At 30.7% G+C, this 26,398-nt stretch overlaps 1 protein-coding gene across 1 annotated transcript in view; it reads right to left on the bottom strand.

Annotated features, from left to right (window-relative positions):
* The window catches only part of LOC118192713 (uncharacterized), a 35,110-nt gene extending 24,247 nt beyond the window's left edge, over nucleotides 1-10,863 (bottom strand). The window contains exon 1 of the mRNA XM_035363713.2: nucleotides 10,657-10,863. The gene's annotated coding sequence lies outside the window, so the exon portion shown is untranslated. The remainder of the gene's footprint in view (nucleotides 1-10,656) is intronic.
* Nucleotides 10,864-26,398: the final 15,535 nt, after the last annotated feature.

Below are 26,398 nucleotides of genomic sequence, written 5' to 3'. Positions count from 1 at the left end.
GTTTCTTTGTGCTTAGTTTTTTTTAAACTTAGGTAGCATACAAAAGTAATAAAGCAAAACTAATTTTTTAAGCTACTAAATTTATTTAAATGACACTGCACGACATCTATGTTGGTTTCCAGGTTTTGTGTCTAACAGAATTATTTTGCTGTGTTTTGATCTGTGATAATTAGCAAGTCGGTAGCTGAATAATTTATAGTGTGTTGTGAATTTCATAATTTTGCGTCATTAAAATAATAGGATTTTAAATTAAATTTAGTTTAAAAAAATTACCTATACGCTTTAAATTATGAAAGCAAAATTATTTCTACTGGTAATTTTATCAGATAAAAATAAATTATCCCTTTATTTTCTGCTACGAAAATAAAAATTGAATTTCTTATAGTATTGAAATTGAAATCATCTGCATTTTTAAGCAAAAAGAAATTAATTAATTTAATTTAATTATAATTAATCTGTGCTATAACATCATTAATTAATTTAGTTTCAAAAATGTATTTTACTTTTTTTTGTTTTGTTTTCTTGTCGAAATTAAAACCCATTTGTTTAACTGCCTTTATCTCATTTTTTTACATAAGTAAGGTAAACAAAAATATAAAATCCTTCTCAATTAACCAAAATGGGAAGAGAAACACGTTAACATGAAATTTATAATAGCTTCAGTTTTACACTGATGTGTTGCTTGGAGAGATTTGCATATGATTTCCCTTGAAATGGATAGAGTTTAATTAAAATCTACTCTATACGAATGTCATGTTTTTGCTTATTTTAAAAACCACAATTAATACTTTTTGTCAATTCTTTTACCTGGCTGCCCAGAAGCAATGTTTTGCAGTCCTCAAAAGCAATTCGATTAAATGTTTATTGCAAAAAATGTGTTGCAGTTAATGCGTCAACCCAGGAGGGCTATTGGTCTTAAAAAAGCATTTTGCGTCCAGTCATTAAAAGCACTGAATCACTTTTCATATTGTTGCCACCAAATACTCACACCCTCTTTTATTTTTAAAGAAACTAAATAATGAAGCATCTGCATGAATGTATGTATGTTTGTCACTTCTGAAAAAAAAAAGATACCTAGAGCCATCAAATTTTGAATAACGTTGTCTTCCATCCGAATATGGGCACTTGGAAGTCCAAATCTTGAATTTCGGATTTGTTTTATTATATTTTTTATAATTTTAAATTTCAACGAATTTTTGATTAAGAAACTCAACGATTTCAAAGCGAGCAGTGGCAACACACTATACAGAATAAAATATTTTTATTTCCAGCGCGGGAGACTATCTAAAGAAATTCTAAAGATATGCTCCTTTTAATAATTTTAATTACCCCAAAACGGCGTTAGCCTAAATGCTTTCTAAATGTTTTAAAATTAAAAATAAAAAGAAGGAATAAAAAAGGAAAATAACTAACATTGCATTAATTTTTTATGCAATGAATTATGTCAGCTTTGGTCCTGTTATCTGGGACTGAAATTAAATGTTTAATATTTAATATGTACTATAAACATTTTTATATTCCTTCTGTATAAACGAACTAAACTATATTTAAAAAAAAACTGAAAGCTTTCAGATTTTATATTACGTACAGAGGGGTGATTTTTTAACGTTTTGTGTGTTACCTTTATTTATTAAATATCATGTTCTTCGCATTTAAACCATAAAATTCAATTCAAAAGCAATATCGCAAAATAATTTTTAAAACCAGCATATCTTCAGAACTTTGGATATACAGTCTCATACGCTGGAGATAAAAGTGTTTTATTTTTTCATGCAGTGTTGTCATTTCCTGGCTTTGAAATCGTTGAGTTTGTTAATCAAAAATTCGTTAAAATGTTACAAGATATAAAATCGATAATAAAACAAGTTTCAAATTCCACATCAGGGCTTCCAGATGCCCATATTCGGTGGAAGAGTAAGTTATTCAAAATTTGTTGGCTTTAGGTAACCGTTGTTTTATCACAAGGCGAGAAACATACATACATTTATGTAGATTCTTCATTGTTTAATTTCTTTAAATATAATAGAGGGCTGTAATATTTGGTGGCAACGGTTTGAAAAGTTTATCAAAGCAACACGCCAAAACGAAATAAATAGCCCTTCTGGGCTGATGCCGTTTGGACTAAAAATTTAAAAAATCCGAAATCTTTCAGATTTTTAATTTTTTTAATTTTTAATTTAAATTAAAGTTAGTCATTCAGTGCTTAATTAAACATGTTAGAATGTTCCGAAAGAAATGTTAGTCTAAGATTTTAACATTTAGTTGTTCAGTATATTTGAATATTAAATTTTAACCAACAAAAACGTGTTGCAAATATTTGAATTATTTCTTTTCTGTATCCTTATTATTGTTTATGTATGTTTTGATAAATATTAAGTAAGCGAAATTTAAAATTTCTTAGAAATATTTTTACTTTATTAGTAAAAATTTCCATTTTGTTTAAAAAACAATGTCTGGCCCAAGTCGTGCTTTCTGTTCGCATGGATTTTAAGTTTGTGACCATTGCCTCACTTTATAAAAAAATTCAACCGTAGGTAATAATATAGTATGCGAATAGTTGTTGCTTTCTTTTTCCAGCCATTTTATGGTATATTTAAATATGATGTCTATTAAAGTCATTAGGTTTTTTGTTTTTCTTTTCTTTTTTAAGTAGGAGACGGAAAAAGTGTGCATTGCGGTCACCGGAACTCAAACCTGGACCTCTTGAATACGCGTTGAATGCTCTACCGTTACACCAAGAAGGCATGCTGGAAAAAGGGAGAAGATATCTCATAAGTTCTCTCTTAATTCAAGGTGTTTCTGTTGTAGAATCGCTATGTTTATTTTGGAGCAGGAAATGTAAAAAAAAAAAAGGGGGGGCAATACTATTACCGGGATTCCAGCTCCGGTCCATCTAATGCTACTCTCAGGCGTACTTCCAATTACACCACTAAGACACACAGTGTGGAAGGAGAAGATGCTTCACATGGGTACTGAACTGTAGAGGAAATAAATCTTTAAAACTTTTGTTTCTTTTTTAAATGCCCTATTTCCTTTTAGAATAAAATTAAAGCCCTCAAAAAAAAAGGGACTGGATATGTGACCAAAAAATTTCAGGAAGCTTTAATAAGAAATTTACAATTTCTTATTAAAGCTATAGTATTGAAATTTACAAATCATCAACAATTAAAATTGTTGATGATTTAATTCATCATCAACAATTTTGGTCATAGGTTTTAACAGAGAAATAAATAAACACGGAGCTATACAAAACTACAATATGCAATGCTTATACTCATGACCTATATCATGCATAAAACCTAGAAAAAGGCAAAACAGAACCAAAGAATGGGACAGTTTTAGAATTGTGAAGATAGAGTTTGGTCTCTCTCAAACGCTGTGGAAGTTTAACAGCAAGCAATTATATTGTTAAATGCATTTAAAAGATTTTGAAATAACCAATTCTTCTTCCTCTGAGGTGCCTTATGCAGCATGCAAGGTTCTGAAACAAAGCAGCCTTAACGGCCTTACCAAAGCATCCTCAACAGGCTGACCAAAATTTATGTTCAAAAACAAAGTAGGTTTTTCCATTCCTTAAGTAGAATACCCTGAAATAATTTGCATTGATTCATGTGTGCAAATTGGTCCTGATTACAAAATTGGTCATGCTCTGCAAAACTGAACTGGGAGGTGGGAGAAAGCTTCTCTGAAAGAACTTTAAATACAAGTACATCAGTTCTCTTTCATTCCGTGATCAGATGAACTATTTAAGAATGTCTGTAACGTCCATCCATTGCCATGCTGTCACATGTCATGAGACCACCAATACTATAGTGGGCCATCATCCAAAATTCAGACGAGAGATTTGAAGTTCCTGGTTTCCTCCAGATCAGGTTAGTTCAAGAATAAAAACTTAATCTGATATTTGATCTCATCACTGAAGTTTTCTAATCTTTTGGAAAAGAGAGATGTTTTATTCGGCAGTTTTATTGGTTTTCCTCCGAAAAGGGATTGAGTAGAATCCTGACCACTAACACTCTTGAGCAACTTCTGCAAACCTTTTGGTTCGACATTTATGTTTGAAAATGCAGCTAAGAAAAGAGTGTTATCTGGCTGCTGTTTCTCTGTTACAGCGAGGAGTTACAACCAAATACTTTCCAGCTGAGTTCTTGTAGTTTTCATAAATCTTTGTTCCGGTTTTCGGAAAGTTTTTCCAGTTTCTTCAAATGACTTCCAGATAATCCAGATTGCTGAAAAAAAAACTAAATTCCTGAGATTTAATCTTGTATTCTTCCGAAGATCTTGAGTTTAATATTCCCAGATTAATTTTGGACGCTAACATATGTTCAGAATTACTCTATCAATTTTATCAGGGTTCGTATTTTTAGCAACTATTGAACCACAAACTAAATCATTCTGCGACAATTATCTTAGCGCTTCCATTATTATTTCTGCTTGTTGGTGCAATTTGATAGGTATCTAGTGAGAAAGAGTAAATCTGACAGTTGAAATCAAACGGATCTTTAAATTTAATACATAAAAATAAGGTGATTCTTAAGATAGGTATTTATTCATTACATAAACTATATAGTAATCTATGCAGATCCTGTTCTTATTAATGGACTTATGAAGAATACCTTAATGTATAAGAAGCTGCATTTAAAAATTATAAGCGCCGCTGTCACTTTTATTTCAGTTTTACAGTTCTGAAAAGCATTATTTTTAAAGGACATACTTTGCATTATATCAGCATAAAATACTGAGAATAATCTAGCTTTAAAAATTATTAGCAAATTATGTATTTTTTATGAGTATTCTGTTATGAACATTGAGCAAACTTTAGTATGATATATTAAATTGATATTTCTTTAGTTTCAAACAATTGATAAGAAAGATCTGAAATATTTGATAAGAAAAACTGCTAAGCATAGCTTATTTTTTTCATACGTCCTCCTGTAGAGTCGTTAAGTGTTTTTTGTTTTTTGTTGTCGTTGTTTTTTAATGCTGGAGACTTGAAAAGCGTACAGGAACTCGAACCTAGACCTCTTGAATGCGCACCAACTGCATTCAAGACTGTATTGTGCTGCCGTTACACAACGAAGTCATACTGGAAGGAGAGCGAAAGTACCTTATTACCCCCTTTTTAAAGGGCGACTAGGGGTTATAGTACTTAATTATTGTCCACCACCTTTTATTTTGGGGACTACTGTAGAGTCTTTAGGTTTTCCTTTTTTGATGCTGGAGACCTGAAAAGTGTGCAATGCCCATGCCAGGATTCGAACCTGGGTCGGTGAATCTTCGGATTATGGTAACTTGGCGATTTTTTGGTGAAACTTTGGCGACCAACCCCGCAACAGCAACCTGTTAGTTTTTTTTTGGGGGGGGGACGCCATTTTGTTTTCACAAAGTAAATGCATGTTTTTTTGTTTTTTGTTCTCCTTGTTTTTTTTTTAACTCAACATTTTTTTCAACAATCTGCTAGCCTAATTACGCTTATGCTACAACTTTTATGGAACAAAAGTGCTTAATCATGACGAAGATTAGGTGCGAAATTGGGAGAAAGGGCAGAATCGCCCACTGCTTCCCGCGTTTTTAAGAATTGCACATACGCGGTATTCATGTACACGTCGACCTATTTTCACTTAAAAAAAAAAAAATCCCAGAATTGCACAAAAATGGCATTGCGCACACTCTTGATTTTATCCATGTACACATCGACCTATTTTCACTGAAAAAGTCAAAACCGACAAAAATCCAATTCTTCTTACTCTTGTAAAAAGCGCCAAACAAATAAGTGGGCGATTCTGCACTTTAGCAGCCAAATTGTTTCTAAGTGCTTATTAGTTAAAATCACGATCGGAATTTTCCGGAAAATGTCACATGACATGTCTCATGATCTCTCATTTCTCTCAGACAAAATAATCTGTGATTCGAGCTGTATACTTCTCACTGTATACCTACCTAGTAAGCTTTATCGCCTTACTAAAATATCGCCAAACTACCTGTTACCATATTCCAAAGATTAGCCCCGGGGTCTTTCGAATACGAGCCGTGTGTGCTACCGTTGCACGACGGTAGCATGCTAGAAGAAGGGAGAAAATACCTTATACCCTTATATAAGAATAGATACAATTAAAAAGAACTCAGAATGCATTCAGTACTTCTTTTGCTTTCTATTCATCGTCCTGCAGGAATTTTCGTGATATTCTCTTTGATTTGAAGGACAATCTGAGTTCTCGAAAATACGTATACTAACTACATGAAGCTTTGTTAAATCAAATGTAGAATCAATATAAACCATTATACTTGACAAAAAAAAGGAACGAGAGATTATCTTTTCTATTTTAACCTTCAGTGTGAAATCTAACAATCCATTTTCGCAAAAGAATTACTTGTTAAAATAAAATTAAATAAAACATGTAAAAAAAAGTTTAACACTATTCCTCTGCGTTATAAGTGTACATTTTTAACCCAAAGGACGCTTGTCCAGTCGTTTTGACATTTTGCTTCGTAGTCTGAATGACTTTTCAAACTGTTGCCACCAGCACTGTATTATATTTAAAGAAATGAAATAATGAAGAATCTGTATAAATGTAGGGACGTTTCTCGCATTGTGATGAAACAAAGTTACATAGGGCACTTAAATTTTGAATAACATATGTCTCCATCTGAATATTGGGCGTTTGGAAGCCCAAATTTGGAATCGGAAATTTGTTTTATTATCTACTTCTTATTTTGTAAAGCATTTATGAGTTTTTAACTAAGAAACTCAACGATTTCAAAGCGAGCAATGGCAACGCTGTACGAAAAAAACACTTTTATCTCCATCGCGCGAGAGTGTGTATCCGAAATTCTAAAGATTTGCTCTTTTTAAATTATTTTGCGATATTGCTGTTGAATTGAATTTTATGGTTTAAGTGCAAAGAATATATTTAATAAATAAAGGTAACACACAAAACGTTAATAAAATGTCATTTTGATCGTAATATAAAATGTGAAAAAGCTATCAGTTTTTTTTTAATAAAATAATTCTTTTTCTTTTAACTCTTCTTCCAGTGAAGTTTTCTCTGCAATTAAGAACAGAGTGTATGGATTACAGGAAGATTTTGCAGCAAATCGTAACTTCTAAGCATCAGACACTTTCTTTCTTTATTTACATTTTACTGAATGATAAAATTTTAGCAGATTAGATTTTTTATTACTATTTCATAAATACAAATGCATTTATGGCGTGAATTTGTTTTCTAAAACTGGTTCATAATTTAATTAAACATTCGCGCGATTTCCTGCTAGATTTCCATCTCAGCAAAGCTCATTTTGCAGAATTTAAAATCTTTAAAAATACTGTTGAGTTTGCATAGCACATGTAAGAACGAGTAAATAATTCTCGTCATTTAAAACGTATTCCATTAGAACATTTTTATGGGTTTCTCAAGTTTTGGTTCGCAAGGATATCAACTTACGGCACATTTTCAAACAAGACAAAATGCTGTTTTATTTTTTATTTATGAGCATTACTTTTCTGTTGTGAATTATCCAAGTTCATTTCTAACCGTACAGTAATATCAATTCACAGTCGCAACTACTAATGTGGAACTTTATAAAATTTCAGCTTTATCTTTATCGTTAACCAAAGCACGGACAAACGATCAATAGAATCTAAAGTTATTAATATAGCGATTAAAAATCTAACCTGCATAGACTTAAAGGTTAAAAAAATACGGTACTTTTCCATTTTGCCGGCGCAAGCGATAAAGTCGCCAAAAATGGTACAACTAATGCCAAACGGCATATCCTCGCTGGCAACCTTTTACGCCTCATTTTCAAAACAAGTCGCAGCCATTTCTTATCAGATTGATTGTTTCTTTCAATATTGGCATACCAGATTTTTACCAGATAGTTCGATTTTATGCTCTAAGACCATTCGCGGTAATTAAGTTAATTAGGATGCAATCACACTGCTCACCCGAAGGCGAAAATATAGAAAAGGCAAAGTCAAGGGTTAAATTCATGAATTCTAATGAGAATGCACCATCGAAGTAAAGCACTGCGGTTTTACATACATAATTTCTGAGTAAGCTATTCGTACGAATTGAAATAATTTTTTCATTTAAACTTGTATTCCGAATCAAGATTTAACTTGAAATTAATGTAGATAATTACTGACAGAACTAGATTTTTGTTGCGTAATTTACGTGAGATGAGATCACTTGGGGGTCACGTTCACGTGATATGAAGCGGCGAATAAGGATGTTGTACCATGAAAGCATAGTAATTCTTAAATTAATGTCTTTTTACAAATTTATGGTTTTTATTTATTGTCTTTTTACAAAAGTTTAAACGATATTAAAACGTTTATGCCTTTAAAATAAAAATTTTTTAGAACTAACATTTGTTAACATTTTTTATGTGTATACTGTATGTTGTCGCCAATAAAGTTTGCTTGGCGAGACTTGAGCCGGCGAAACGGAAAAGTACCAAAAATACTTTTTTTGAAATTTACGCTGAATAATATTCATGTTAACAATATTTAAAACACAAAAAAATCTATAAAAATATCATATGTCATTTTTCTATTTGTTAGTTTATTTTTAGTGTATGTTAAAAGGGGAAAAACACATTTTTCACAAAATATCTATTGCTCTGCTGTTTTAACGAACAAGAAGGAAAATTACAATTACATCAAATTTATGATAATCTGAGTATGAACTCTCATAAAGAATTTTTCATGAAAATTTAAATTTTGTCTTCAAAATCATAATAAAATTTTAATATAACTCATAATTAATAATTAACTCATAATAAAATTTTATTCATAACAAATAATTTACTCATAATAAAATTCGTTAATTCTGCTTTATGTGTAGTTTATTGACATTAGAAGCATAGTTGTATTACGAGACTATATTGTAACCATATTACCTCCTTGCTTTGGAATGCATTATACAGACAGGAAAAATAAGGCCTTTTCAACTTTTCTTTTTCTTTCAACTAGCCTGGCACTTATTGAGCTTTTGTGTTTAAACATTCTGAAACTGCTTAGCAAGTTAAACAATTTAAAAACAATACACGCATTTCTTTGTAAATTGTACCACTTTTTTATTTTTGAAGTTAATATATAATTGATATAAACTTAAATATATGCTGCTTTTAGTACGTAATTTTCAAAAAATGTTTCTAAAATCATGTATTAGGTATTTGTTACAAAAACGTTTGATGTTTATTTTCTTATATTTTTGAAAGTTATACACATGCTGACAAATATATCATGCCAAGCTTTAAACTAAGGAAAGTTCTTTACATAGTCATATCTTGTTAGTGTTTAGGTAAGCTTATTTCCAAAGCTTTTTTCTTCATCATGAAAACAGCTGTACCAAGTTAATTGCTTTTAATTTTTTTTATTTTTAAATCTTTAACACTTAATTTGTTCACCATATGAAAATAATTAAATAAAAATTAAATTATACTGCTATTAAATCACATAGAAATGGATATACTTTCTCTGACAATAAGTAGTAAACAACTAATTGAGATTTCAATTATAATGAATTGATACAATGTAGTTTGAAATTAGATAACAAATTCTACTTTAGGTTGATGTTGATTTTGCAGAGACCTTCTTACATTTCGAGAGAAATAACCTACCTCTAGAACATTCTTCAAAGAGCAAAGAAAATAAAATCAGCGTCTGTTTGAGGTTGAATTTCTCAAGTTCAAATTTAAAATAAACTCTTCCATACATTTAAAATTTTTTTGAAACTAATAAATATTAATACTCTCTTATTTTCAATAGAGAATAAATCATATTTGAGAGCCAATAAGGCAGATTTACTTACATCAATTAACAAGTCGCAACCATTTCTTATCAGATTGATTGTTTCTTTCAATACTGGCATACCAGATACTGGCAGATACTGGCATACCATATAAAATATATTTAACATTTTAAACGTTATTAAACATAAAAGATAAAAACCATTCTTTCGTCTTTCGTAATTAATTCTTTCGTCAGTTGTTCTACTGTTGCCATGCGTCTATTAATAAATAAACGATTAATTTAACATTTAAGCTACGTTTATATAATTAAAACTTAGGAATACGAAAGCACAGATTTTAAATTAGGATTATTATTTTATATATCATAGCTTCAATATTATAATAAAAGTAATTTTGTTATAAAAGATATTGTAATAAAAGTAATAAAAATAATATCTAAATTCGATTCAGTGAGAATTATAGCCCGATTAAAGATTATAAGTAAAATTAAATTACAAATTTAATGTTTAATATTGGCTAGTATAAGTTGCTTAGTTCAAAAAAGTCTTTTATGATATTTCAGCAAAAAATGAAAAACTTTATATCTAATAGTGAAAGAACCAGTTTTATGATACTAATTCTATCTAAGATGTCGTTGGCGCTGTGAGTTTTCAAAATCAGTTTCAATAACAAATTTCACACATCGATCAAAATTCTTTAAACTATTTTTTATTTTTAGTTTACTTTAATAATTAAAACTTATTCTCTAAAATAAAATGTAATACTATAATTCCATATGTAATAATTAAATTCTAAAATTATTTAGAATTAAGTTACCCTTCAACCCCATTTCAAAATTCATTCCTTCTAAAAATAAATTTCAGCTCGAAACTTTTGTGAAAATGCTTTTTATAAACTTACCTTAGAACAAGCACCGCAGATCGATCAACGTCAAGTTGTAAATCCGAAACTTAAAAGCGAGATTTGCGACTTCAGTAAGATCCCATGTTTGAATGGCAGAAGAACTAACAGTAAAACTAAATGCGGTTAACGCCAAGAACCGTGAATGTCTGCAACTGTAACTGAGTCTGGGTGCCTACTGGGAGCGAATGATCCGTGGACCGAGTCAGAAGCTCGCTTTATGGCACGGATAAGAAGACCAAGCGACCGGAATACCTCGATCTGAAGGGAGGATTAGGTGTTGTTCCGTTCCCCTTTCTCCTCCCCCTTTACCCTCAAAGATAGAAAAGAGAGTTTTTGAAAATGACACACCCTAAATTATAGGCAAAAATTAGTTCCATTAAAGCCAAAACTTACCAGAGACCTGTGGACAGTCAGTTATCATTATTATTATTATTTTTGAAAGAAATGAGATCAAATTTTCCTTTCAAAAATGCTTCAGATTCTTATGGAAAGAAATGTAACCAATACGAAGAAATAGGTTCTTTTTTTTCCTTTGTTCCTTACTATATAGGAAGAGGAGTTTCTAATTCTGTATTTTTGGAAACAGATTTCTGTTCAAAATGGTTTTTGGGGAAACTAGATTGTTCGTCAAGTTCAGGACTACCGATATACATGGGATATTAACAAATGCTTATTTTTCAAATGTTTGACCTAATCATTAATTTTTTTGACTTCATAAGTTATTATGACAGAAAGCCTTTTTTAGCACAAGGGATTGTAGTAAGATCAAGTTTTACTTTTTTTGTCAGTATCACAATTAAAATGTTTCTACAAAATGTATTACTTTTAAAAAAATAATATATCGAATATAAAAGAAAATGTATTGCAACATTTATACATTTTATCGAGAATTATAAACCTACCTGATATAAAATATCTTCAAACAGCGTTCTTTCTGTAGATAATAAACAGCTCATTTACAAAGAAAGAAATTGCATCCCAATTTAAGTTATGCCTGATAGTACTTAAACTACACTTATCGAAAGTGTTCCGGTTTGAATAGAAACTTTTCTTTACCTCAGAATGGCAACAGTCAGAACTTGACTTTCGATTTGTTTTGATGCAGCTCAAATGCTGCTGATGAGATGTAGATTAGATTCTAAATTATATTAATCTGTTTGATATTGTAATAAATTCCTTTTAAAAATATATTGAATGTTGATCTAGACAAAAATACCTCTGAGAATATATAGAAGATATATAGAAATTTAAATGTGGTACTTAAATTCATTGTAAAAATTCGGTTAGATGAGCAGCGCCATTCGCCTATTAGATTATGGTGTACCTTAACGCGTACAGAAAGCAATTACAGACTGTTCAAATTATTGCTCGTCTACAAATAGCCAGTACATCTTAACCTATTCGTAACAATAAAATACGTGAAGAATTAAATCTTGTGTAGCTTAGATTGGTTTAAGTTTATTTGATTATAATAAAGCATTGGAGGGCTTATTGCCTCCTGAAGGAAGGGGTGCCTTCGTGAAAGACATTCTAGAATAAATTGGATTCTTTAAATGCAAAAATATTAGTCGCCAAAATCAACGCCAGCTTGGCGTTATCTCGCCAGATTTCTGGCGAGATAGCTCTTTTACCGCAGTATTAAATGGACTTATCCTTGTAACCGTATTTTTTCTGCGATGCTTCGATTTTGAGGCCTTTCATGTTAAATTATTCAGGAGATATTACAATTTACGCATAAATTCACCAAAATTATTTACATGTATACAAAATTTGTAACTGTACCAAAACTTCCCAGGGCGATTCTTAATGTAAAATGATCTAAGGGAAGCAATTATTAGATGCTTTATTTACATACGCCTAAGTACTCTCATATAAACCCTGTGAAACTTTTAACCCATAATTTCTTTTTGTAGACCTTAAAATGATGAACATTCCTTTAACTGACGTAATTCTTGAAAGATAAATTATTCGACAGGGATATTATTTACGAGCATCACACTCCGTTCCAGTCCAAAGTTGATAAAAGATTTTTAACTTTCGTGATCCAGTTTGTTGCCATTTTGCTAATAATAAGTTACTTAATTTTTGTTTTATTAATTCAATAGAAAATATTTCACCTTTCCTTTAATTAAGCAGCCCATTCTTAAACCTCACAGAAGCAAATGGAGTGAAGAATGAGAAAAATTCATAGTATGTACAATTTATGCAGTTTGCAATTTTCTGTCAGTTTGTGTTATTAATTTTGTGCTAATAATAAGTTACTTAATTTTTGTTTTATTAATTCAATAGAAAATATTTCACCTTTCCTTTAATTAAGCAGCCCATTCTTAAACCTCACAGAAGCAAATGAAGTGAAGAATGAGAAAAATTCATAGTATGTACAATTTATGCATTTTGCAATTTTCTGTCAGTTTGTGTTATTAATTTTCTCACATTCTGGCTCTTACTTTGACTACAAAATGGGCAATTTTACATTTTAAATAGTTACTTTTGTAGCCGAAAAAGACATAAGAACTGTTCTTATATTCTAAATTCTCTTTTTTCCTTTTCTTTTTTTTTTTTTTTTTTTTTTTTTCTTTCTTTATTTTCCTAGGTTTAAGAAGAAATTAATTATTTATTCCATTTGAAAATTACAGTATTTTTTAAAGTTTTTTTTAACTTCTTTAACCAATGTTTGTTGGCAACATTAAATATCGTCAATTGTAACCCGGCTTTACATTTCTACCATCTCGTTTTTTAATCAACAATTCGTATCATTTGAGAATTTAACTCGGAGAACGTACTAATTTTCCTAGCTTATTTCATTACATCTTTTTGTGAAATGACACGAAGTAGGTTGAATTAGATGAACGTTTAATTTAATTTATTTCACATTTGATAAATTACCATTTCTTTTTGCAATTGTTAGTAGATTTTTCTGTATAGAATTTCTTTTCTGCAGTTTAGCTATTTTTCGTCATACTTACAGAAAATTAGATTCATTGAGTTTCTGTTTGAACAATTAAACTAGTTTTGCTTTTGTTTTAGAAGAATGGTTATGTAGAGTTGCCATTTTTAATTCTCAGATCTACAAAGCATCTGAAATATTTCATTTCGATGACTCAGGTAATTGAAAGCGAACAAAAAACATGACTGATAATACCAGAAAATGCAGTATTATCGGTGTACAGATTCGTTCTCTTGAACGTGTTTGAATCTGAGAATAAAGCTTTTCCGAAATTGTACTTGTAATTTTTATTTTTAATTCGTATTCTGTGAAATTTTATTATACTTACTTTATTATTTTTCTACTTTATCAAGGTTAATTTCTTATAATACGCTAACATTACCTACTTCTTTTAACTGTTTGATCAAATTTCAACTTTTCAATTCCTTCTTCGCCTGTTTAGATACAATTTAAATTAATTTAAATAAATATTTTATGTAAATATTAGCCGTGTTTGGGCAAGATATTGTTTTGATAATCCTAAAAGGCTGCTCTTTGAAAAAAACCAAAAAAATTTCCAAGTATTTTGCTTTATTGTGTAATATTATTGAACTGCTTTGCATTTGTTCCATTCTTGTATATTTTCTTCCTGTCAGACGGTTAACCCCCAAGATTATGATTTAATTATTTATTATATCTCGATTATTTAATTAATTTCGAAGGCATACTCCGAGACTTTAATAATTTATAATGTTAATTTCTAAATTTCTAATTAATAAGCCGAATTCAATGCAAGTCCAAATGCAAGTGTTTCAGAGCATACAATTCAGGGGACATTCTTGTATATGGGACTCCGAAGCAAACGTCCCAAGCGTGTGCCTCTGGTGACCAAGCGTCATTGTGAACTACATCTACAGTGGCCTAGGGACATCAAGACCGGACCATGGATAAGTGAAAGACAGTTGCCTCGTCAGAGGAGTATTTGTCATTCATCACGTCGATGGTCGTGTCAGGATACGCCATCTTTAAGGCGAACGCTTGCTGCCCTCTCTACAGCAGGTCATATACAATCTGGTGGTGGCAGTATTATGATTTGGGGAACGTTCTCGTAGGCGATTCTTGACCCCTTGTTGTGGTAGAACAAATCATGAAAGCTGTGGACACTATATGAACATAATTGCGGATCATTTGCCCCCTTACTTTGCGCCTGCCCTCGCAGCAAAATGGAAGTTCCTAGCAGGACAAAGCCCCATGTCACATATTGGGTTGGAGGGGTTCGAAGAGCATCAGGATGAAGTCCAATTAACGTCCTGGCGACCTAACTCGCGGGATCTTAGATCACATAGAGCACATTTGGGATGTCATAGAGCGACAGATCTGAGCTCTAACACCATCATGTTGAAATATCTCGACTTTGCGTGATCGCTGCTTAGACATTTGGTACAACCAGTCTCCAGTCATCTACCAAGAACTTGCAGCATCCATGCAAAAGCGACATGCAACTGTTTAGGACAAATCTCTCGCAATGTGTTGTTGAGTAGGTAGTTATAAGGTTTTGGCTCTTCAGTATATATCTGTATGATTATAAAATTATGAAATAAACATCATACAATTGACAAATATAAAAAATAATTTTTAAAAGTCGATAAAAAGACCATAGCGATAAACACCATACGTGAAATAAATAACGTTTTAAAATATAAAGTATGCTACTATTAGTAGAAATGTATATAATGATATTTTAGATGAGGTAACGTAGAAAATGATAATGAAGCTTATGAATAATGAAGCAGAAGCTGGGAACTTCTTTTTTTCTTTCCAAACATTTTTAAGTCTTTCAATTATTGCATTCATATTTATCATTTTTTTGTAATAATATATCTGGAATAAGAAAGTAAGGAGGTAATTTACTTAGTAGAAGGACAGCAATGGTGAACATAAATACGTAAATTACAATATGAATGTCAGTGAAGAATAAGTACACTTTATTTCTATTGGTTAATTACGGATTTGGTTTGCAAAATTTAACCTTACTATTGGCTAAAATACCTTTTGCAATTACGTAAATACAAGCGGAATGATCGCTATAAAATAATCACATGAAAGTGATGAAAAATAAGAGGGGGCTTAAACTTACTCATACTTGTGAAAAAATGTATGCTTAGTTCCAAATATTTTCGCAAAGAATATTTCGCTTCGTTTGAAAATACATTTATGTAATATCCCTTTCCTTTTCCCCACAGTTGAAAATTAATAAAATAACCCGATTGAACGATGAACATCTGAAAACTATCATGAAGATAATTTCTAGTAATTTTTCAAGGTTGCACACTTTATCAGAGGGGAAACACCATCAAGCATTGTTAAGCTGTAATAAGAAATAAAAATTTAGAATTATTGACATACAAATATATGAATTTTTACTTCCTTGTACGAAGTAAAGCAAGTATCGTAATCGCGGAAAATTTTCTGGCATCATATTTCAAAGAAAATGTTCATTTCAACCGCTCTCGAAATCATTTGAACGATGTCTTTGCGTGACATCTGTACGTGCGGGCGGAGCAAAAAACTGTTTTTGCCAAAAAGGATTGTGAAATGGATTTAAAACGGATTCAGAAGAGATTTTTCTAGATGTCTGTGCGTATTTATATATGTATCTCGCATAACTCAAGAACGAGTAGCTGTAGAAAGTCGGAATTTTGTATATTGGGACTTCTGTAACAGGTAGTTGTGCACCTTTTTTTTTTTTTTTTTTTCATTGCAATCAGTTTCGCCTATCTTATATAAATATATGTAATCCCACTTTGTTACCTAATTTTTTTTTATTCTTATATATTTTCGTTTTCAATAACGTTCGCTGTTACTTTCTTCACTACCGGAAGCGCGCATAGGTAAACGCTTTATTGGCTTTGTGCGCATGCGTAAGTTTGTGGCGTAAAAGTCCGGATTATAGATCATTCCGGATAATGGACGCCCCGATTGGAGACTTTGTACTGTATATATTTCCACTCTGTTACCCGACTCGATGAGCTTAGTAATTTATTCTTATATGTTGGTAAACTGTGTATTTTTTGTTTTAAACGTGACTGAATTACGTGGCTTTTATATACCGGTTAAGGTTTTTATGGTTTTAGTTAATTTGCATGCAAATAGTTGCAGAATTATACACAATTTAAAAGTTTAAGTTGCAAGTTAAACCTAACGAACCGCCATTTGTTTACGTTTGAAATTCAGTAGAGCAGTGAATACAGTTTTTGTACCGTACCACCAGTGTCTTTTTGCCGAGTGGAACTAAAAGAGTAAACGTTCCATTTTGTGCACCGAAAAGTCTATCTTTTTGTACGCTTTCCGAATTGCTTGTTTTTGCGTAGAAAATCTAATCTTAACAGTAAATTTTTTTAACCGTTCTAACTGTATTTGGTGCCGTATGTTTTTCTGTATTTTACAATTTTTAATGAAGATGCTTTATGTTTTTATGTATTTTTGTTTTGCAGCGAAGTGAGAACTGAATTAATCGAATGAGAAATACATCTCTAACGAAGCTGGAGGAAATGAATTTAAATGAAATGCAGTAAAACGTGTGTATAGTTTAATGGGCCGTAGAAGTCAAGTGGTTTCCGCATCAGATTTTTACTTATGTGCCGAAGTAAAATTTAATAAATAAGCGAAAGTAACTGGCTTGTCATCATTTACTCTGAAGTTTTGTTCCACTTGCAATGTTTCCTTACAAAACATAGAAAATTTTCAAAATGTGTTTACTTTTAGTTTAATTTTTATTAGTATGATTCATAGGACATATTTAAATTAATTGAAATAAATTTCAGTCTCAGAATTTAATATTTAGCTAACAATATATTTGAATTACAAAGTACAACCAACTAAAGGTGTTGCAGGTACCAAACTTAAGATCTCTCACAAAAAATAGATAAACATTCGATTTCTTTTCGTTCCATTTATTATTATTAATGTTTATGTATGCTTTAATAAATATTATGTTAGCTAAATTTGAAATTTTGTTAAAATAATTTTTTATTTGTCTTTAAAAAATTCTGGTCCGTTAGTTATTTTCATACTGTTTATTTAGCTGGAATGTCATTTGAAGTTGAGCCCATTCGATTAAATTATTAGAAAATAGCGCGAACAGATAGACATTATTCAGACTTTATAAAACTTGTTTCGAACATAACTTGAGAATTCGGTCGGTTATTTAGATAAACATGATAAAAAGTGTTGCTGAAAGTGTAATGTGATATACAGAGGCTGTTCACACATTTTTTAGACGAAGTATATTGTATTCACAAAACTAAATTACATAAAATTCTTGTGTTTTAAATGTTCTGTTTGACATCCCTTATTCTGAACTATCTTTCGACACCGCAATTTCCAGTATAATAATGCCTTTTGAAGTGGCAGAAGAGGTATTCTATCCCATTCCTCCCGAAGAGCTTTCAAGAGTCCTGTTAGGGTTTTGGGACAACGTTTGGATAATGCAGTTTTTAAAAGTCCGAAAGCACAAACATCCATCGGTGACACATCGGGAGATTTAGTAGGGATATCATTGAAGGGTATGGCCTCGATACCAGTTTTTTTTGTTCCATTTCTTTTAGGAAATTTACTATGGATTTTGATGTGTGACTGCTAGCTTTCTCCTGATGGAGCCTCACAGATGGATGACACTGTGGGTAAAGCGATAGTATTTCATTCAGAAAGATTGGCGATAAAATATGTTCCTGATAGTTTTGCACTCTCTTTATTTTTAACTTGCCATTATAAGAAAAACCAGCAACAATCATGAATCCCTTAGAAAAACTTTCTTTCGATTCTTTGAACCATGTACTTAAAAATTTTTCTCCTCTTTTATGATAATAAATGGCTCTTTTTTTGTTACAATCATTTAAATACACCCATGCTTCATCTATTGTGACAGGTATTTTCCATTTTTCTTTGGATAAGTCTTTCACATATAGAATTCTGCAGCGTGTCCTGCGGTAAACGATATGCTTTGGAAGAAGACGATGCACATTGCGTTTTTTCGCTTTCTTAAGATTTAAATCAACGTTTATCATTTTGTTTACAGTGGACACCGAGCATTTTAATGATTTTGCAACTGTCCTCTGACTAGGGGGATTTTCTTTTAACATTAAACAACGTACCTTTGCAATAGTTGAAGATGTCCGTTTTTCCCTTGGATACTTGTTTGGAATTTTTGTCCCGCTTGAGGCTCCAATTTGACGTTTTTTTCCTTTCTTGTTGATGATATTACCTATCGACGCTTTAGATATCTCAAAACCATCACTCTCACATCGTTTTTGGATAACGGAGTATGCATATTTCTCTTCGGAAAGAGCGTCAATGTAGCCTTCGAACCACTGCTTTGTTAAATTCGCCATTTTGAATCAAATCAAAACTTTCAAGACACAGACGATAATTTTGACTTTTAAAAACATAGTACAGTTGCAATTACTTCTTTTGCAGCAAACGTCTTTTTATTAAAGCTTACCAAAATCGTCTAAAAAATGTGCGAAGAGCCTCTGTAATATACAAGTGTGCTGCAACGCACTCGTATACTACATTGCATTACACTTTACATTACATTACATTACACTTTCGGAAATACTTTCTATCATGTTAACCGACCGCTGATAATTGCTGAAAGTGTATGAGGTTGTTGTTAAAGGAGATAGAATTAAAAGTTTACGCTCTTCTAACGCTTGTCAGTGGAATTAAGTAAACTTTCGAACTGACTGACAGAAAATAAATACATGTTATTAAAAAAGTAAAGAACTAGAAACAAAATGTTTTTAACCCATCATTTTGTTATATTTGAGGTCAAATTGTATTTTCTCCTTCAAACTTTGGGCATAATCTTCTTTTGTTCTGGTTTTGATTTTAAATGAACCATTTAAACCTTTTCTTTTTCTCCAAAGTTTTATTTTTCTGCAGCTAATATGAACTTTTCTTCTGTTTCATTTTTTTCCCTGCTACATTCTTTATCCCCATGAAAGTCTTTAAAGCTACTTTTGTTTATGTATAATACGTAAAAACGGCTTATCACTGATTTTTTTCAGCGATGTTCTTTACGATCAATAGTTTTCGAATGTCATGCTTGCATTACGGATTTCAAGGTTAACAATAAATTTATATTTAATTTCCAAAAACGAACATTCTTTAATGAATGAATGAAATGAATTTCGAAGAGGAGTTTTGATATAATGTTAAATTTTACTTGAAGTATGCATCACATTTGAGTAAATTGACTCACGCATATTACACTCAAACCCTGTTATAATAATGTTATAATAATCTATTATAATTCATTCATCACATTTGAATGAACTGACTCATACGTAATGCACTCAGACTCTTTTATAATTATGTTATAATAATCAATAATTTATTATTTTATTTTCAAAAACGAACATTTTTAATGAATGAATGAAATGAATTTCTAAAAGGAATTTTGATATTATGTTGAATTCTGCTTGAATTATGCATCACATTTGAATGAACTGACTCATACGTAATGCACTCAGACTCTTTTATAATAATGTTATAATAATCAATAATTTATTATTTTATTTTCAAAAACGAACATTTTTAATGAATGTATGAAATGAATTTCTAAAAGGAATTTTGATATTATGTTAAATTCTGCTTGAATTATGCATCACATTTGAATGAACTGACTCATACGTAATGCACTCAGACTCTTTTATAATTATGTTATAATAATCAATAATTTATTATTTTATTTTCAAAAACGAACATTTTTAATGAATGAATGAAATGAATTTCTAAAAGGAATTTTGATATTATGTTAAATTCTGCTTGAATTATGCATCACATTTGAATGAACTGACTCATACGTCATGCACTCAGACTCTTTTATAATAATAATAATCCATAATTTATTATTTTATTTTCAAAAACAAATGTTTTTAATGAATGAATGAAATGAATTTCAAAAAGGAATTTTGATATTATATTAACTTCTGCTTAAATAATGCATCACATTTCAATAAACTGATTCATACGTAACGCACTCAGACTCTTTTATAATAATGTTATAATAATCAATAATTTATTATTTTATTTTCAAAAACGAACATTTTTAATGAATGAAATGAATTTCAAAAAGGAAATTCTATATTATGTTAAATTCTACATGAGTTATGCATCAGACTGATAAGTAATGCATTCTAACTATTCTGTAATAATTTTATAATAATCTATTAATCTTCTTCTGTAATTTATTATTTTATGTTCAAAAACGAACATTTTTAATGAATGAATGAAATGATTTTCAAAAAGAATTTGGATATTTTGTTAAATTCTACTTAAATATGCATCACATTTGAACAAACTGACTCATGCTTCTTTCACTCAAATCCTTCTATAATAATGTTATTATAATCTATAATAATCTTGCTCTATAGTTTATTATTTTATTTTCAAAAACGAACATTTTTAATGAATGAATGAAATGAATTCAAAAAGGAATTTTGATATCATCTTGTAATTCATCTTGAATGATGCATAACATTTGAATAAACTGACTCGCGCGTAATGCACTCAAACCCTTATATAATAAATGTTATAATAATCTATAATAATCTTTTTATGTAATTTATTATTTTATTTTCCAAAACGAAAATTTTTTAATAAATGAATGGAATGAATTTCAAAAAGTAATTCCAATATTATGTTTAATTCTATTTGAATCCTGCATCACATATGAATAAATTGAATAAATTGACTCATAATACATAATAATCTTCTTCTGTAGTTCATTATTTTATTTCTAAAAATGAACTTTTAATGAATAAACGAAAAGAACTTCGACATTATATTAAACTCTGCTTTACTTCATATTTGAATAAATTTACTAAATCGTAATGCACTCTCCTTCTATGTGAATAATATAATAATCTATAATGTTCTTCGATAATTTATTAATTTATTTTTTTAATGAACACTTTTTAATGAATGAAAGAAATTAATTTGAAAAAGAAATATCTATATTTTATGAAATTTAAATTTAATTATGCAGCATATTTGAATAAAATTTACTAACACGTAATGCATCCAAACAGTTCTATAACAAACCCAGTTTGTAACGAATCCTCACAGAAAAGGAATGACGTTCTTTGTCCCATCCAATTTTCTACACCATAGCGTTATTTTATACGGCTTTAGCGACCGCCTAAACTTATGAAATTTGGATATAGCAAACTTCAAGTGATTACCTTTATTATTAACTTTAGTTTTTGTTCATTACTTACAGAATTTCTGAAAATTTTAATTGAAAATTACTAACCCCGTGACAGTTTAAGTAACATGTTACTTTAATTTGCATCTTTACTGTCCTTTCTCACTTCAGTCACGCAATTCGTTCTTTTTACAACGTTATGTAGATTTTAAGTGGCAATTTGGATACGGAGAAAACTTATTCGAAACCGTAGAAGCGAATGAGTGAGCAAAAACAACGGAGTGTTGAAAAGTCAATGAACTCTCATTAAAGTGGACTGTTACTTTTTAATCAAATTAAGCGGACAAGTACTTTTAATATTTTTTTAACTAAAATCTCAAGTAGACACATATTAAGTTAATTTGATTTTATTCGAAGTTGCTGTTTGAACGAGCTTTGCAAAGTCGTGAATGAGCGAAAACTCGTGATTGGGAATCTTTCTGATACTTGTTAGAACTTACGTATAGCTAAGGGGGTTTTGTTTTACATAAGCACTTAAAGTTTAATACAAGTATGATAACCCTCAAATATCATATACCTTAAAATTCAAACATATCACGCTTATCATTAATTTATCTTTTACTCATGCAAACTTTACAACTGAAAGTAATAGGGTCTTTTCAATTTTAGGTAAAGTTGTAGAAACATTGCGTATTTTTGGAAGCACGCAAGATGAAAAATGAGCAACGTCTTCTCTGGGAATCGAATTAGGACCTCTGTAATACGCGCCCAGCGTGCAGACCACTACACCAGGGAGGCATGCCAAGAAGACGGGAGAAATACCTTATAAAATTATAGGTTAAATTTTCCTACAATCTGCATCACGCCAACAGAAAACTACAAATTTTTTTTCTACTCAGATATTGAATTAATGTAACATTCATCAACTCTTTTTATATTTATTTTTAATGTATTTAATATTTTATTGGATAAAATATTTGTTTTTATTTAGAAATGTGTGTTTTAGACAGAGATATGCATGAGAGCGGGCTATGAACCATCAATTTTAAACTAAGTAATTTACCAATTAACACGGAGTCAAATTATCCAAAAAGGGCGAAAAGCATTTAATAATTGCAAGTAATCATAATTATAATTAACCCTCAATACGACATTTTAAAAAAACATTAAGAGTTACTATTTACTTCTTTTGGAATATACGGCTATGCTAATCAAACTTTTATCTTTCGGTTCGTCAGTCAATTATTAAACTTGTTTGTTGAATTATTTGTTTTTTTAATCGAATTGTGTATAGCTGACCAAGTTTTCAGTCTCTTAGAACTTGTTACAACTGAGTTTTACTGTATATTTTCTGTTAAGAAAGGTTCACTTACATATTTATTCGTGTTTGTTGGATCTGTGTCAGCCGAAAACATCGCGCAAATACATCGCGAACTAAAACGTAACGGAGAAAACAACGCCAGGCGAAAATGTCGTCATAGAAAATATAGTGGGTAAAAGGAAAGCAAGGAGAAAATATCTCAGTTGTAAAAAACATCGTGGTGCAAAACATCGTCATCGAAAATAAAAGCAGCTCAAAAACATCGTCATCGAATATAAAATGGTTCAAAAACATTACACTTTTAAAACATCGTTTTCGAAAATATCGTGGTAAAAAATAAATCACCAATAAATCATCGCATGATAGTAATATCGCAGATATTCGTTTTCAGGCTTTAAAATTCACATATTTGCAGAATGATTTGTGAGCGCAAGAAGGTATGAGGATTTTTTATAAATTTTGTATTTCATATTTCTGAATTAACTAATAAATTTTTGCTGAGAAAATAAGAAGGACATTTAAGCATTCAAAAATTCAAAATGAGTAATAAAATAATACTACAGTTAACAGAATTTTAAATTTTTATAGATAACTAATAAAGGTCATTAATTAATTAAGCACTTTTATAAAGTTTTATTGGCAAATTTTCATGAAACATATGGTCTAAAACAGATTGGAAAAAAGAACACGAGTAGCTGCATGTCGTTATCTTTATTAAAATTGTTCAATTAATTATCAATTATAAAAGTTTCTAGCCAACTGATCACGTGCGCAATCTAAGTCCTCGTCTGTAAAATTTTTCTGGTAAACTTAATATCAATTTTACCAGTTCTGCTGTACTTTAGGTATGTCACAAATGGCTCGCTTGTATGTTGAAAAGTAACTTTGAATAATGTTTTAGATCAAAATTCGTATTTAATCGCATATTGTCTTTCTTAGTTTCTCGCTTAGTTTAATGTCTAACTAAGTTAGTTTAATGTTTAACTATGCATAAGTTTTATGATATATTTTACTACATTGCTTATTTTGCTTTACATTATGTTTTTCTTTGTCTTATTTTTCTCCTTTTGCTGTTGTTTTGCTCCTTTCGTGGTTGTCTGGTCCATGTATTTCATGGAAGAATGGTTGCCAGAGACTCAGGGAGATTGAACTTCTTCTTCCTTCACTTTTGAGGGTTAGAACCCCGGAGGTGGTACTAGGCTCTCTCACCTCTCTCCCCTACCACCAATCAGACGAGACGACTTTCGGCTCGCTATGCATTTAGAGTGCCCCATGATGCAAAGACACTATACATTTACAAACACGCATTCCTGCTCCGGGATTCGAACCCACGCCCTTTGGTACCGATGTAGGCTCCCCTAACCACTCTTTCTTTTGAGCGGCTCTCAGCGATAATCTCCAAATTATTGTGCATCTGCGAAAGGGGAATTATTTCCCTTTGAAAAGTCAATTCTCTTTTGACAAATAAAAAATAATTTAATTTTGACTTTTGTACTTTGTTTTGTAAATAGTTCCCGAATTTGTTTCAGTTGTATAATTTCAATACCACGCCCTTTGGTACCGATGTAGGCTCCCCTAACCACTCTTTCTTTTGAGCGGCTCTCAGCGATAATCTCCAAATTATTGTGCATCTGCGAAAGGGGAATTATTTCCCTTTGAAAAGTCAATTCTCTTTTGACAAATAAAAAATAATTTAATTTTGACTTTTGTACTTTGTTTTGTAAATAGTTCCCGAATTTGTTTCAGTTATATAATTTCAATACCACGCCCTTTGGTACCGATGTAGGCTCCCCTAACCACTCTTTCTTTTGAGCGGCTCTCAGCGATAATCTCCAAATTATTGTGCATCTGCGAAAGGGGAATTATTTCCCTTTGAAAAGTCAATTCTCTTTTGACAAATAAAAAATAATTTAATTTTGACTTTTGTACTTTGTTTTGTAAATAGTTCCCGAATTTGTTTCAGTTGTATAATTTCAATACCACGCCCTTTGGTACCGATGTAGGCTCCCCTAACCACTCTTTCTTTTGAGCGGCTCTCAGCGATAATCTCCAAATTATTGTGCATCTGCGAAAGGGGAATTATTTCCCTTTGAAAAGTCAATTCTCTTTTGACAAATAAAAAATAATTTAATTTTGACTTTTGTACTTTGTTTTGTAAATAGTTCCCGAATTTGTTTCAGTTGTATAATTTCAATACCACGCCCTTTGGTACCGATGTAGGCTCCCCTAACCACTCTTTCTTTTGAGCGGCTCTCAGCGATAATCTCCAAATTATTGTGCATCTGCGAAAGGGGAATTATTTCCCTTTGAAAAGTCAATTCTCTTTTGACAAATAAAAAATAATTTAATTTTGACTTTTGTACTTTGTTTTGTAAATAGTTCCCGAATTTGTTTCAGTTGTATAATTTCAATACCAAAATACCATTTTCAGTAACTTTAATAACATTTTTAATGGTTACTTGTGAGCAAAATCTTTTGATTGATTGATTTGAACTCATGTGATCTCAAAAAAAAAAAAAAAAACTCCCTGAAGTTCATAAAGACCTTCCATTTGATCTTTATGCATATTTAAAAGTGCTAAAAAATTGTAAACATAAAAACGTAACATTATTTACCCATTTCATAAATCGTTTTTTGATGAGGATTTTATTAAGCTCTTAAAATACGATGAAAAGAAAACAAAAATCTTCTTTGGAGCATTCGAAAGCCTGTTGTAAATCTTTTATACTACCATAACTGAAGGCAGGAAATAGTTCTTTAATTATAAAACCAGGCTTTTAAAGCTAAATTCGTGAAATTGGTTATTGCAGAAAAAATGCTTCCTATTTGATTGCTTTCACATATCAAATCAATACCCTTATAACATTTTCATTACTTCTGTTGTCACCTATAATATTGCCCAAACTCAAATACCTCTCGTTTTCCGTATAAAAAAATAGTTAAAAATAACGTCTCAGATCATTAAGAACTCTTGGACGTTTGAATAAAATGACACACGGAGTAACGGTACTTTATGTTCTTTCATCTTGGAATAACCCAATGCAGCTATAAAGCTTAATAACCCAATGCAGCTATAAAGCTATAAACCCAATGCAGCTATAAATTTCATATAAAATTAAAAGTTGAAAAAGCAACATTATTACTTCTTAAATTTCAATGTACTACAATCCTTTAAATCTATACAATACTTGGCACAGTCATACATTTGCTTGCTTAGAACTTGCCTAGAGTATGTTTTTTGGGATAAAGTCTTTAGTTACGTTCTTTTAACTGCTGTTAAAAT

This window comes from Stegodyphus dumicola, chromosome 3 (assembly GCF_044657685.1).
Source record: "Stegodyphus dumicola isolate Sdum_Otavi_A_Nest chromosome 3, ASM4465768v1".
In the NCBI taxonomy this organism is placed as follows: Eukaryota; Metazoa; Arthropoda; class Arachnida; order Araneae; family Eresidae; genus Stegodyphus; species Stegodyphus dumicola.
The sequence above is the reverse complement of the archived record's forward strand: the minus strand, read 5'-3'. Positions and strand labels throughout refer to the sequence as shown.